Source organism: Syngnathus acus, chromosome 23, assembly GCF_901709675.1.
Source record: "Syngnathus acus chromosome 23, fSynAcu1.2, whole genome shotgun sequence".
Lineage (NCBI taxonomy): Eukaryota > Metazoa > Chordata > Actinopteri > Syngnathiformes > Syngnathidae > Syngnathus > Syngnathus acus.
Window position 1 is genome coordinate 52501 of NC_051107.1, and position 13660 is coordinate 66160.

Here is a 13660-nt window from a genome sequence, read left to right on the forward strand (position 1 = left end):
ATTGAGATAGACTCTTGTTGTTCCTCCCCACGGAAATCTTTAGTAAAAGGCGAAAGATTTATACGATCTGAAGAGAAACGAGTGAACTACTGAGTCGGGTCTAAACGGGCCACCCCATTGCTGGTCTCACCAAATTAACAGGCGGTCTCACGCTGAAATTGCAGCAACCATTCCTTCTAATACAAACAATAGACGTTCATAGATTTACTATACTTAGAAGGACTCCACCTAAATAGACAGTTTAAACGAGTATTTTGTGTTCATTAATGTGTTTTTTTCCTTTAAACATTGTTGGCGCACAGGATTACGGATACCTGATTCACGACGTTGGCGCTCGTTATTTCAAACAGCGTCACCTATCGATTGGGCAACTATTTTGAGTGTGAGTTTTGAACGTATAAACAGTTGTATGTCTTGGTCCGTGTACTTTTGGTATGAGAGAACGGGAAATGATCCGATTTCCGTGTGTTATTTTCACATTTGTAATTTCAGATTTTTATTCAACACAAATCGGGAAACAAAAGACGATCGTAATTTCTCAAATGAGTGTTAAGAAATGCTGGCATGGATTGGAATGCAATTCACCTCCACTGCGATGGTGGCGTTCGAGGGTTAATGTAATTTGCCACAGCAGAAAATAGGAAGTAGTTTGGCGAAGTGGGACGCGTGTTTTTTTGCTGCGTGTTTTTTTTTTCCGTCAAAATGTTCATCAAAAAGCTATTGTGCTTTCGGTCCCGAAATGTATCCAAAGATCGGATTGTTTTTGGCGAATGACTAATTCGTTTTGTTGGTCATTAAAAGCTATTCCCATCAGGAGCTCAGTTCATCGTTATTCTATTGGGTCAACGTGAACCAACTGACACTAAACCTACGTGAACACACGAAAATCTGCAACCATTTGATCGATGCGCAGGTTGAAAACAGCACAGTGACGCATTATCATTCCAGACTGTTAATAGTTGTTGTTTGGGTGGTCGGTACGTGGCATTAGTAGGAGTCGATATATTCAAACCGTAACTTGAATTGGTAGTCTCCTTATTGAAGTAGTTTCCTCAGACCCAGTTTTGGTTATCGCTTCTCGGCCTTTTGGCTAAGATCAAGTGTAGTATCTGTTCTTATCAGTTTAATATCTGATACGTCTCCTATCCGGGGACCATATATTAAATTGATTTTTGGAACAGGGAGCTGGAATAGGTGCTTGCTCCGTCCACTCCACGCATCGACCTGGTATTGCAGTACCTCCAGGAACGGTGCACCCCCCTCTACTGGTCAAATCGAGAGTAGTTTACATCACAATCCGTTGGCTTTATTCTCACAGGATAAAGCAGAAAGTCAATGACGTCTTGATAGGGTTTGATTCAAGTTCATGACGGCTCGACTTGAGCGGCAGCAAGAATTTACGTAACCGTTCTAAAATATGATTAAATGTCTTTCATTGCTTGAGATTTTCCTATCATTGTTCCATGAATTTTTAGTACAATTCTTGTTCTCAAAATTTTAAGAAAATGTAATTTTCAGAACTTGTTCAGAAAAAAAAATATATATATTTTTCTGCGGTAATGTTGGAGATTTTCAATAAATACAAATTCATACCGTTTTAGGGGTCTCAGGTGAAAAGAGGCAATGCATGATGGGCATGTTTTGACTTCATTTATTATGGTTTATTATGGTTGCTGCCATCACCACTAGATGGCGACTCTAAGAAAAAGGAGGTGAACAAAGGCAGTAGAAAAAGAAGCAAAGCATGATGGTAATGTTTTTGAATCTATTTTTTACTTAATTTATTATGTTTTGGTTTTGTAATGACTAAAGGTGTACTATGTTAACAGTTCTACGAATGCTGTCTCATCCACCGAATATGTGTGCTCACACTTTTGTAGCAAATTAGCCTCTGACTGAAGATGGTGTGCGCGGTAAAGACTTCGGCCCCGGCGACTTGTACAACTCATACTTACCTGGCAGGGGAGATACCGTGATTAAGAAGGTGGATCACCCAGGGTGAGGCTAAGCCATTGCACTCCGGTTGTGCTGACCCCTGCGAATTCCCCAAATGTGGGAATCTCGATTGCATAATTTCTGATAGTGGGGGACTGCGTTCGCGCTCTCCTCTGATCAAAATGTAAATAAAAACCAAATAATAATCAATTGCGTTTCACCCAAATATAAAACGCACCACTTGATGGCGATTCTACGGAAATGTTTACACTTAAAACGTGTCATTGTGAGTCCACGCTTGCTCTGCTGCTGATCGGAACTGACTAAAGTTCGATCTAACGCATTGGTACTACTTACCTATGTTTCCCTTCCATATCGATCCGTAGATTTACTCGAAACAATAACAGAGCAGCCTATTTTGACATGAACTAGCCTGGTACGTATAGCAGCTATCGTTATAGCATTAGCCATCCGCAAAGTCCCATGAGCCTCAGCTCGCAATCTCCCATGAGCCTCAGCAAAGTGTAAACAATCGCGTTTCTCAAACGATCTCCTATAAAATGATTGGAACTGATTAAAGTTCGATCTAACGCATTGGTACTACTTACCTATGTTTCCCTTCCATATCGATCCGTAGATTTACTTGAAACATTAACAGAGCAGCCTATTTTGACATGAAATAGCCTGGTACGTATAGCAGCTATCGTTATAGCATTAGCCATCCGCAAAGTCCCATGAGCCTCAGCTCGCAATCTCCCATGAGCCTAAGCAAAGTGTAAACAATCGCGTTTCTCAAACGATCTCCTATAAAATGATCGGAACTGACTAAAGTTCGATCTAACACATTGGTACTGCTTACCTATGTTTCCCTTCCATATCAATCCGTAAATTTACTCGAAACATTAACGGAGCAGCCTATTTTGAAATGAAATAGCCTCGCGGGTACAGCAGCTATTCGGTGACGCCCGCTGACTACAGTTGCCGTAATGTTGGGAAGCGATGCGACCTTGTAATTTACTAGTCGTACTAAAACGTACTGAAACATTTTGGCAGAGCACTGTGTACAACCAGTATGGATCAACAAATTCATCAATTGATCCATATATAAGGCGCACTGTCGGCTTTTGAGAAAATTTTAGGTTTTTAGGTGCGCCTTATAGTCCGGAAAATACGGTACTTTCAGGGATCATTTCTATAGCGCTTAATTTGAGAAATGCTTTTCTAAAGTGACGGTCTCGCTAACTACGACGATGAGAATTGATGTTCCTTCCTGAGCGTGAAGCTGGCGTAGGATAATGATTTATCATATTCAAGATTCAATATTCAAGAGTTTTTTATTCGCCATGTTTGAGCGTGCCAAACAAGGAATTTGACTTCGATAAATCACAGCCTCTGTTCAGCATTTAGGTGACTAACAACACTCAGGACATGTGAAAAATGGCAAATATTCTCAAACATCCCCTGATCTTAAACTCCCAAAAGGGCAAGGAAAAACTCAAAACTCCAGCTAGGGGAAATGAGAAACCTTGAGAAGAGACCACAGATAGGAAGGTCCCTCTTCCAGGATGACCAGGCTGCAATGGATGCAGAGAGGACACATAGTACAAACAGTGTAGACAAATTCAAAAAAGGTGTGGAGAGCAGGATGTTATTGCTCAGTAATGACTCTGAGACTCTAAGAGTGGTGTGAGTTCATCAGAGCAACAGCCTGGGGGAAGAAGCTGTCTCTGTGTCTGCTGGTTTTGGCGTACCGAGCTCTGTAACGCTGTCCGGAGGGGAGTAGTTCAAACAGACTGCAACCTGGGTGAGAAGGGTCTGTAGAGATGTTCCTTGCACGTTTCCTGGTCCTGGACAGGTACAAGTCTTGGATAGATGGGAGGTTGATTCCAATGATTTTTTCAGCAGTCCTGATTGTCCGTTGCAGTCTGTGCTTGTCTTGTTTGGAGGCCGATCCAAACCAGACAGTGATGGAGGTGCAGAGGACAGACTGGATGATGGCAGTGTAGAAGGTCTTCAGAAGCACTCGCGGCAGGTTGAACTTCTTGAGCTGTCTCAGGAAGTACAGCCTCTGCTGGGCCTTCTTCCGGACAGAGTCTATGTGGCCAGTCCATTTCAGGTCCCGAGAGATTGTGGTTCCCAGGAACTTGAAGGTGTCTGTGGAGACAATAGTATTACTGCGGATAGTGAGGGGTAAAAGTGGTGAAGGGTCTCGCCTGAAATCCACTGTCATCTCCACGGTCTTGAGCGAGTTCAGCTCCAGGTGGTTTTGGCTGCACCAGTGGACCAGCCGCTCCACCTCGTGTCTGTACGCAGCCTCATCACCGTCCTGGATCAGTCCGATGAGAGTGGTGTCGTCTGCATACTTCAGGAGCTTCACAGGAGAGTCACCTGAGGAGAAATCATTGGTGTAGAGAGAGAAGAGCAGTGGGGAGAGGACGCACCCCTGAGGGGCTCCAGTATTGGTGGTCCGGTTGTCAGATATGATGCCCCCCAGCCTCACACGCTGTCTCCTGTTGGTCAGGAAGCTGGTGATCCACTGACAGGTGGAGGCAGGCACCGCAAGCTGGATGAGCTTCTGTTGGAGGATGTCAGGAGCGATGGTGTTGAACGCCGAGCTGAAGTCCACGAACAGGATCCTGGCGTACGTTCCTGGGGTGTCCAGGTGGTGCAGGATGTAGTGCAGTCCCATGTTGACCGCATCATCCACTGACCTGTTTGCCCGGTAGGCAAACTGGAGGGGGTCAAGCAGGGGGCCCGTGACATCCTTCAGGTGGTTCAGCACTAACCTCTCGAAAGATTTCATGACCACAGATGTCAGTGCGACAGGTCTATAGTCATTCAAACCTGTGATGGCGGGCTTCTTGGCCACTGGAACGATGGTGGAGCTCTTGAAGCACGAGGGCACCTCACACATCTCCAGAGAACGGTTGAAGATCCGTGCAAAGGTGGGCGCCAGCTGCTCAGCGCAGACTTTCAAGCAGGAAAACTTTCTAAGTGCCAACGGCTCTTGCGCCGTAAAGTGTCCGCTCTGGCTGGTTCCCGCGCTCGGCCACAAATAGCAGAAAATCAGCCTCTTCCCCTGGAGGTAACGCCAACTCTGGCGAAAAATTTCTAAGTGCCAACGGCTCTTGCGCCGTAAAGTGTCCGCTCTGGCTGGTTCCCGCGCTCGGCCACAAATAGCAGAAAATCAGCCTCTTCCCCTGGAGGTCACGCCAACTCTGCTGAAAAACTTCTAAGTGCCAACGGCTCTTGCGCCGTAAAGTGTCCGCTCTGGCCGGTTCCCACGGTCGGCCACAAATAGCAGAAAATAAGCCTCTTCCCCTGGAGGTCACGGCAACTCTGGCGAAAAATTTCTAAGTGCCAACGGCTCTTGCGCCGTAAAGTGTCCGCTCTGGCTGGTTCCCGCGGTCGGCCACAAATAGCAGAAAATCAGCCTCTTCCCCTGGAGCTCACGCCAACTCTGCTGAAAAATGTCTAAGTGCCAACGGCTCTTGCGCAGTAAAGTGTCCGCTCTGGCTGGTTCCCGCGCTCGGCCACAAATAGCAGAAAATCAGCCTCTTCCCCTGGAGCTCACGCCAACTCTGGCGAAAAATTTCTAAGTGCCAACGGCTCTTGCGCCGTAAATTGTCCGCTCTGGCCGGTTCCCGCGGTCGGCCACAAATAGCAGAAAATCAGCCTCTTCCCCTGGAGGTCACGCCAACTCTGGCGAAAAATTTCTAAGTGACAACGGCTCTTGCGCCGTAAAGTGTCCCCTCTGGCCGGTTCCCGCGCTCGGCCACAAATAGCAGAAAATCAGCCTCTTCCCCTGGAGGTCACGCCAACTCTGCTGAAAAATTTCTAAGTGCCAACGGCTCTTGCGCCGTAAAGTGTCCGCTCTGGCCGGTTCCTGCGGTCGGCCACAAATAGCAGAAAATCAGCCTCTTCCCCTGGAGGTCACGCCAACTCTGCTGAAAAATTTCTAAGTGCCAACGGCTCTTGCGCCGTAAAGTGTCCGCTCTGGCTGGTTCCCGCGCTCGGCCACAAATAGCAGAAAATCAGCCTCTCCCCCTCCGAAATTTGGCAACATTTTTCAAAGTCCCTCAGGTACCAGGGGTTGGGGTACCAGGGGTACGTGCAGTACCAGCTTCGGTCTTTAGGTGCGCCAGAGTACAATGAGTTGGTCCCCCTAGTTAGTGTACTCATTACCTTTACCCCCAAGTCGCAAAATATAGTCAGAACGAGTGTAGGGAACACAAAATTTTGGCAGAAGAACCAGGCGGCTGGTGTCTCGAGCGTTGGGTTAGCCCCCAGCAAGTGTTCCCTGCTCGGACACCGAACCTAGGGGCGAAAGGCAAAGCACTCTGGAAGTGCAAGACAGAGAGTGAAAATATTTCTAAGTCCAACAACTCTCGAAAATATTTCTAAGTCCAACAACTCTCGAAAATTCTTCTAAGTGCCACAGCGCTCGAATATTTTCAAAGTGCCACAGCGCTCGAATATTTTCAAATAGCAGAAAATCAGCCTCTTCCCCTGGAGCTCACGCCAACTCTGGCGAAAACTTTCTAAGTGCCAACGGCTCTTGCGCCGTAAAGTGTCCGCTCTGGCCAGTTCCCGCGCTCGGCCACAAATAGCAGAAAATCAGCCTCTTCCCCTGGAGGTTACGCCGACTCTGCTGAAAAATTTCTAAGTGCCAACGGCTCTTGCGCCGTAAGGTGTCCGCTCTGGCTGGTTCCCGCGCTCGGCCACAAATAGCAGAAAATCAGCCTCTTCCCCTGGAGGTCACGCCAACTCTGGCGAAAAATTTCGAAGTGCCAACGGCTCTTGCGCCGTAAAGTGTCCGCTCTGGCTGGTTCCCGCGGTCGGCCACAAATAGCAGAAAATCAGCCTCTCCCCCTCCGGAATTTGGCAAAATTTTTCAAAGTCCCTTCAGGTACCAGGGGTTGGGGTACCAGGGGTAAGTGCAGTACCAGCTTCGGTCTTTAGGTGCGCCAGAGTACAATGAGTTGGTCCCCCTAGTTAGTGTACTCATTACCTTTACCCCCAAGTCGCAAAATATAGTCAGAACGAGTGTAGGGAACACAAAATTTTGGCAGAAGAACCAGGCGGCTGGTGTCTCGAGCGTTGGGTTAGCCCCCAGCAAGTGTTCCCTGCTCGGACACCGAACCTAGGGGCGAAAGGCAAAGCACTCTGGAAGTGCAAGACAGAGAGTGAAAATATTTCTAAGTCCAACAACTCTCGAAAATATTTCTAAGTCCAACAACTCTTGAGATGTTGCTTTTGATGATTCCCGGAAGCTGTGGATTGACGCGACGCACTGTGAAGTTCTTGGATCGGATATTCTTTTACACCAAGTTTGGGCTGTGTTCTTATGTTAAAACTCATTCTCACGCCTGCACATGAAGGACTGGAAAATAACCCAAATCAAGAAAACGTAACCGATCTAAGCAGATCGTGAACCCGCAAGTTTGTTAGCAGACTGCTAACAGCTGATTTACCGGAGAACAGCTGATTGAGCTGTCAAAGAGAGCTACGACCAACGTGAGCAATATGGGGCCGAAAAAAAAACCTAACCATGTCCACGGAGGAGGTCGAGGACATAAAAAGGTCACTATCTATTATCCATTTCAATAGCCGGAGTCTATATAAAAATTTTAGTAGCATTCGGGATTACTTAAACACATTCAAACAATCATTTAATATAATAACTATTTCTGAGACCTGGATTACGACTGAGAAGGGAATGCACTTTGAGATGGAAGGCTATGAATTCATATGCAACAACAGACAGAGCAAAGCGGGGGGTGGTGTTGCAATCTATGTTGATTTGAATATGAAATTCAAGATTGTAGAGGCTATGACACAGGTGGTGGACAATCTTCTTGAATGTCTCACGATACAGATTTGTGTTGAAAAGAAAAAAGACATTATTATAAGTTGTGTCTATAGAGCTCCTGGTTCTAGCATTGATACATTCACAGAATGGATAGAAAGTGTGATTATACAAAAAGGCAATAAAAATATTTTTATTTGCGGGGATTATAACATTGATCTATTAAACCCAAATAAGCAACAAAATATTGATGATTTTTTAAATTTAATGCATAGCCTGAGTCTCTTTCCTACAATCACTAGACCCACGAGAGTAACATCACAGAGTGCTACTCTGATAGATAACATATTCACCAATATAATAGAAAACAGGACAACAAGCGGGTTATTAATTACTGATATTACTGACCACCTTCCAGTGTTTACAGTATATGACAATAATTTCAAATCTGAAATTGGGGTGTATAAACAACAAAGAAGAATTAGGACAGATGAGACAATTGCTACTCTAAAACATGAATTAATGCAACAGAACTGGGATGCAATATATGAAGAAAAAGATGTAAATAATGCATACCATAAATTGATGACTATATTCACTTCATTATATAATAAGCATTGTCCAATCAAGGAATATAATAAAAAAACTAAATATAAGGACAGTCCATGGTTGACGAAAGGCTTAAGAAATGCCTGTAAAAAGAAGAATTTACTCTATAGGAACTTCATAAAACAGAGAACAGAAGGCGCTGAAGAGAAATATAAGAGATATAAGAATAAATTAACTAATATTGTAAGATTAAGTAAGAAAGAATATTATAAGAATAAATTAGAGGATAACAAAAATAATATTAAGGGGATATGGACTCTCCTAAACCACATTATTAGAGAAGGTACCGAACAACATAAATTACCTAAATATTTTGTTATAAATGATACTGAAAATTATAATATGGAAGAAGTGGCAAACAGTTTTAATCAGTTCTTTGTAAATGTTGGGCCTCAAATAGCAAAAAACATACCGATTCCAGCGCCAGATGTAGGCAACGGAGATAAATTAATAGAAAGGAATCCTCACTCAATGTTTTTGAAGGCAGTTGATGAAAATGAAATCATTAACATTGTGCAACAATGTAAAAATAAAACATCTACCGACTGCAATGGGATTGATATGATGTTAGTTAAGCAAATCATTGAGGGGATTTCAAAGCCACTTGTGTACATCTGTAACTTGTCATTTTTAACTGGTACATTCCCAAAGAAGATGAAAATTGCTAAGGTCATTCCTCTTTATAAAACTGGGAGCAAACACAACTTTACAAACTACAGACCTATCTCAATATTGCCACAACTCTCAAAAATATTGGAAAAGCTTTTTAACAGTAGAATGGATGGATTTTTGGAAAAACATAAATTATTTGCAGAGAACCAATATGGTTTTAGAGTAAACAGATCAACAGCACAGGCATTAATGGAATCAATCGAGGAAATCACAGATGCAATAGACAACAAACAACATGCAGTAGGAGTTTTCATTGACCTCCAAAAAGCTTTTGACACAATTAATCATAATATACTATTCAATAAATTAGAAAAATATGGGATAAGGGGATTAGTATTAGACTGGATAAAGGATTATCTGCGAGAACGGCAACAGTATGTAAAGTTGGGTAATCACTGTTCTGGATATCTGGAAATAGCTTGTGGTGTTCCACAAGGGTCAGTTTTAGGCCGTAAATTATTTATTTTGTATATAAATGACATGTGCAAAGTCTCTAAAGAACTAAAACTCGTCAACTTTGCAGATGACACAAATATTTTTTGTTCAGGTGATGACATCCAACAAGTGGAATCAATGCTGAATGAGGAAATGAAAAAAATAAAAATGTGGTTCGACTGGAACAAATTATCATTAAATGTAAGTAAGACCAAGTTTATGGTATTTGGCAAAGCGAATATAAAGATACGAATAGAAATAGATGGAAATTAAATTGAAAGGGTGCAGGAAAACAAATTTCTTGGGGTTATAATGGATGACAGGCTTAGTTGGAAGCCACACATCAAAAACATAAAGTCTAAAATTTCAAGAAGCATGGCTGTCATATACAAAGCAAAAGAATTACTGGATTATCATTCACTTCGTACACTTTATTGTTCTCTAGTCTTGCCCTATTTGCATTACTGTGCTGAGGTTTGGGGGAATACTTATAAAACTTCACTACAGCCACTTATCATTCAGCAGAAAAGAGCAATAAGGACTATTCATAAAGTCAACTACTTGGAACACACAAATCCACTTTTCATACAATCCAAACTATTGAAATTCACTGACATAGTATCTTATCAAACAGCAATCATCATGTATAGGGCAAAAGCAAAACAACTACCAGATAATATCCAAAACTTATTTAGGCATCGGGAGGGAGGTTATAAGTTAAGAGGGAATCACAACTTCAAAATCTTAAACATAAGAACAACCTTTAAAAGTTTCTGTATAACTATAACCGGGGTCAAACTATGGAACAATCTAAGTGAGGAACTCAAGCAAAGTCCAAATATCCACCAGTTTAAAAAAATGTATAAAAATATGTTGTTTAGCGGGTACAAAGGTTAAGAGTGCCAAAGGGCTACACACAAGTAAAAATGAAACAGAACAATAAGTGTGCAAGTTTGTCTACTTGTGTTATATTGTAGAATTACAGTATAGTATGTTGAATCGTTGGTTTAATGGATGAAGTGAGAAAGGGGTAGGAATCTAAAAAGCTATGCTTCCTCCTACTCCTTTTCGAGCATTCTTTATTTTTTTATTTACTTATGTATTATTATTACTAATTACTTAATTTATTTAATGTATTTACTTCTATTTGTTGGTTTATTTTTTTGTTTGTTTGTTTTGTATGGACTTATGTGGCACTTTAGAGTGTTATTTGTTTTTGTTTTTTTGTTTTTCTTTTTTTGTTTTGGATGTTCGAAATAAAGATATCAATCAATCAATCAATCAATCAAAACTCTCGAAAATTCTTCTAAGTGCCACAGCGCACGAATATTTTCAAAGTGCCACAGCGCTCGAATATTTTCAAATAGCAGAAAATCAGCCTCTTCCCCTGGAGCTCACGCCAACTCTGGCGAAAACTTTCTCAGTGCCAACGGCTCTTGCGCCGTAAAGTGTCCGCTCTGGCCGGTTCCCGCGCTCGGCCACAAATAGCAGAAAATCAGCCTCTTCCCCTGGAGGTCACGCCAACTCTGCTGAAAAATTTCTAAGTGCCAACGGCTCTTGCGCCGTAAAGTGTCCGCTCTGGCTGGTTCCCGCGCTCGGCCACAAATAGCAGAAAATCAGCCTCTTCCCCTGGAGGTCACGCCAACTCTGCTGAAAAACGTCTAAGTGCCAACGGCTCTTGCGCCGTAAAGTGTCCGCTCTGGCCGGTTCCCGCGGTCGGCCACAAATAGCAGAAAATCAGCCTCTTCCCCTGGAGGTCACGCCAACTCTGGCGAAAAATTTCTAAGTGCCAACGGCTCTTGCGCCGTAAAGTGTCCGCTCTGGCTGGTTCCCGCGGTCGGCCACAAATAGCAGAAAATCAGCCTCTTCCCCTGGAGCTCACGCCAACTCTGCTGAAAAATGTCTAAGTGCCAACGGCTCTTGCGCCGTAAAGTGTCCGCTCTGGCTGGTTCCCGCGCTCGGCCACAAATAGCAGAAAATCAGCCTCTTCCCCTGGAGGTCACGCCAACTCTGCTGAAAAATTTCTAAGTGCCAACGGCTCTTGCGCCGTAAAGTGTCCGCTCTGGCTGGTTCCCGCGCTCGGCCACAAATAGCAGAAAATCTGCCTCTTCCCCTGGAGGTCACGCCAACTCTGGCGAAAAATTTCTAAGTGCCAACGGCTCTTGCGCCGTAAAGTGTCCGCTCTGGCTGGTTCCCGCGGTCGGCCACAAATAGCAGAAAATCAGCCTCTTCCCCTGGAGGTCACGCCATCTCTGCTGAAAAACTTCTAAGTGCCAACGGCTCTTGCGCCGTAAAGTGTCCGCTCTGGCCGGTTCCCGCGGTCGGCCACAAATAGCAGAAAATCAGCCTCTTCCCCTGGAGGTCACGCCAACTCTGGCGAAAAATTTCTAAGTGCCAACGGCTCTTGCGCCGTAAAGTGTCCGCTCTGGCTGGTTCCCGCGGTCGGCCACAAATAGCAGAAAATCAGCCTCTCCCCCTCCGAAATTTGGCAACATTTTTCAAAGTCCCTTCAGGTACCAGGGGTTGGGGTACCAGGGGTAAGTGCAGTACCAGCTTCGGTCTTTAGGTGCGCCAGAGTACAATGAGTTGGTCCCCCTAGTTAGTGTACTCATTACCTTTACCCCCAAATCGCAAAATATAGTCAGAACGAGTGTAGGGAACACAAAATTTTGGCAGAAGAACCAGGCGGCTGGTGTCTCGAGCGTTGGGTTAGCCCCCAGCAAGTGTTCCCTGCACGGACACCGAACCTAGGGGCGAAAGGCAAAGCACTCTGGAAGTGCAAGACAGAGAGTGAAAATATTTCTAAGTCCAACAACTCTCGAAAATATTTCTAAGTCCAACAACTCTCGAAAATTCTTCTAAGTGCCACAGCGCTCGAATATTTTCAAAGTGCCACAGCGCTCGAATATTTTCAAATAGCAGAAAATCAGCCTCTTCCCCTGGAGCTCACGCCAACTCTGGCGAAAAATTTCTAAGTGCCAACGGCTCTTGCGCCGTAAAGTGTCCGCTCTGGCTGGTTCCCGCGGTCGGCCACAAATAGCAGAAAATCAGCCTCTCCCCCTCCGAAATTTGGCAACATTTTTCAAAGTCCCTTCAGGTACCAGGGGTTGGGGTACCAGGGGTAAGTGCAGTACCAGCTTCGGTCTTTAGGTGCGCCAGAGTACAATGAGTTGGTCCCCCTAGTTAGTGTACTCATTACCTTTACCCCCAAATCGCAAAATATAGTCAGAACGAGTGTAGGGAACACAAAATTTTGGCAGAAGAACCAGGCGGCTGGTGTCTCGAGCGTTGGGTTAGCCCCCAGCAAGTGTTCCCTGCTCGGACACCGAACCTAGGGGCGAAAGGCAAAGCACTCTGGAAGTGCAAGACAGAGAGTGAAAATATTTCTAAGTCCAACAACTCTCGAAAATATTTCTAAGTCCAACAACTCTCGAAAATTCTTCTAAGTGCCACAGCGCTCGAATATTTTCAAAGTGCCACAGCGCTCGAATATTTTCAAATAGCAGAAAATCAGCCTCTTCCCCTGGAGCTCACGCCAACTCTGGCGAAAAATTTCTAAGTGCCAACGGCTCTTGCGCCGTAAAGTGTCCGCTCTGGCTGGTTCCCGCGGTCGGCCACAAATAGCAGAAAATCAGTCTCTCCCCCTCCGAAATTTGGCAACATTTTTCAAAGTCCCTCAGGTACCAGGGGTTGGGGTACCAGGGGTACGTGCAGTACCAGCTTCGGTCTTTAGGTGCGCCAGAGTACAATGAGTTGGTCCCCCTAGTTAGTGTACTCATTACCTTTACCCCCAAGTCGCAAAATATAGTCAGAACGAGTGTAGGGAACACAAAATTTTGGCAGAAGAACCAGGCGGCTGGTGTCTCGAGCGTTGGGTTAGCCCCCAGCAAGTGTTCCCTGCTCGGACACCGAACCTAGGGGTGAAAGGCAAAGCACTCTGGAAGTGCAAGACAGAGAGTGAAAATATTTCTAAGTCCAACAACTCTCGAAAATATTTCTAAGTCCAACAACTCTCGAAAATTCTTCTAAGTGCCACAGCGCTCGAATATTTTCAAAGTGCCACAGCGCTCGAATATTTTCAAATAGCAGAAAATCAGCCTCTTCCCCTGGAGCTCACGCCAACTCTGGCGAAAACTTTCTAAGTGCCAACGGCTCTTGCGCCGTAAAGTGTCCGCTCTGGCCAGTTCCCGCGCTCGGCCA

General features: G+C 44.5%; 3 non-coding genes and 1 pseudogene across 3 annotated transcripts in view; 3 read left to right on the top strand and 1 right to left on the bottom strand.

Moving 5' to 3' along the window:
• Window positions 1-85, bottom strand: part of LOC119117552 — a 112-nt gene extending 27 nt beyond the window's left edge. Inside the window, exon 1 of the small nuclear RNA XR_005096550.1 lies at window positions 1-85. This exon is cut by the window's left edge and continues 27 nt beyond it. This is a non-coding gene — a small nuclear RNA (U5 spliceosomal RNA).
• Window positions 86-1070: 985 nt separating this feature from the next.
• On the top strand, window positions 1071-1261 carry LOC119117545. The gene has a single exon (XR_005096545.1). It is a non-coding gene; the product is annotated as a U2 spliceosomal RNA (small nuclear RNA).
• Window positions 1262-1947: 686 nt separating this feature from the next.
• LOC119117561 lies at window positions 1948-2111 on the top strand. Its single transcript, XR_005096559.1, has one exon. It is a non-coding gene; the product is annotated as a U1 spliceosomal RNA (small nuclear RNA).
• A 991-nt stretch (window positions 2112-3102) lies between these two features.
• LOC119117550 lies at window positions 3103-3336 on the top strand (annotated as a pseudogene).
• Window positions 3337-13660: the final 10324 nt, after the last annotated feature.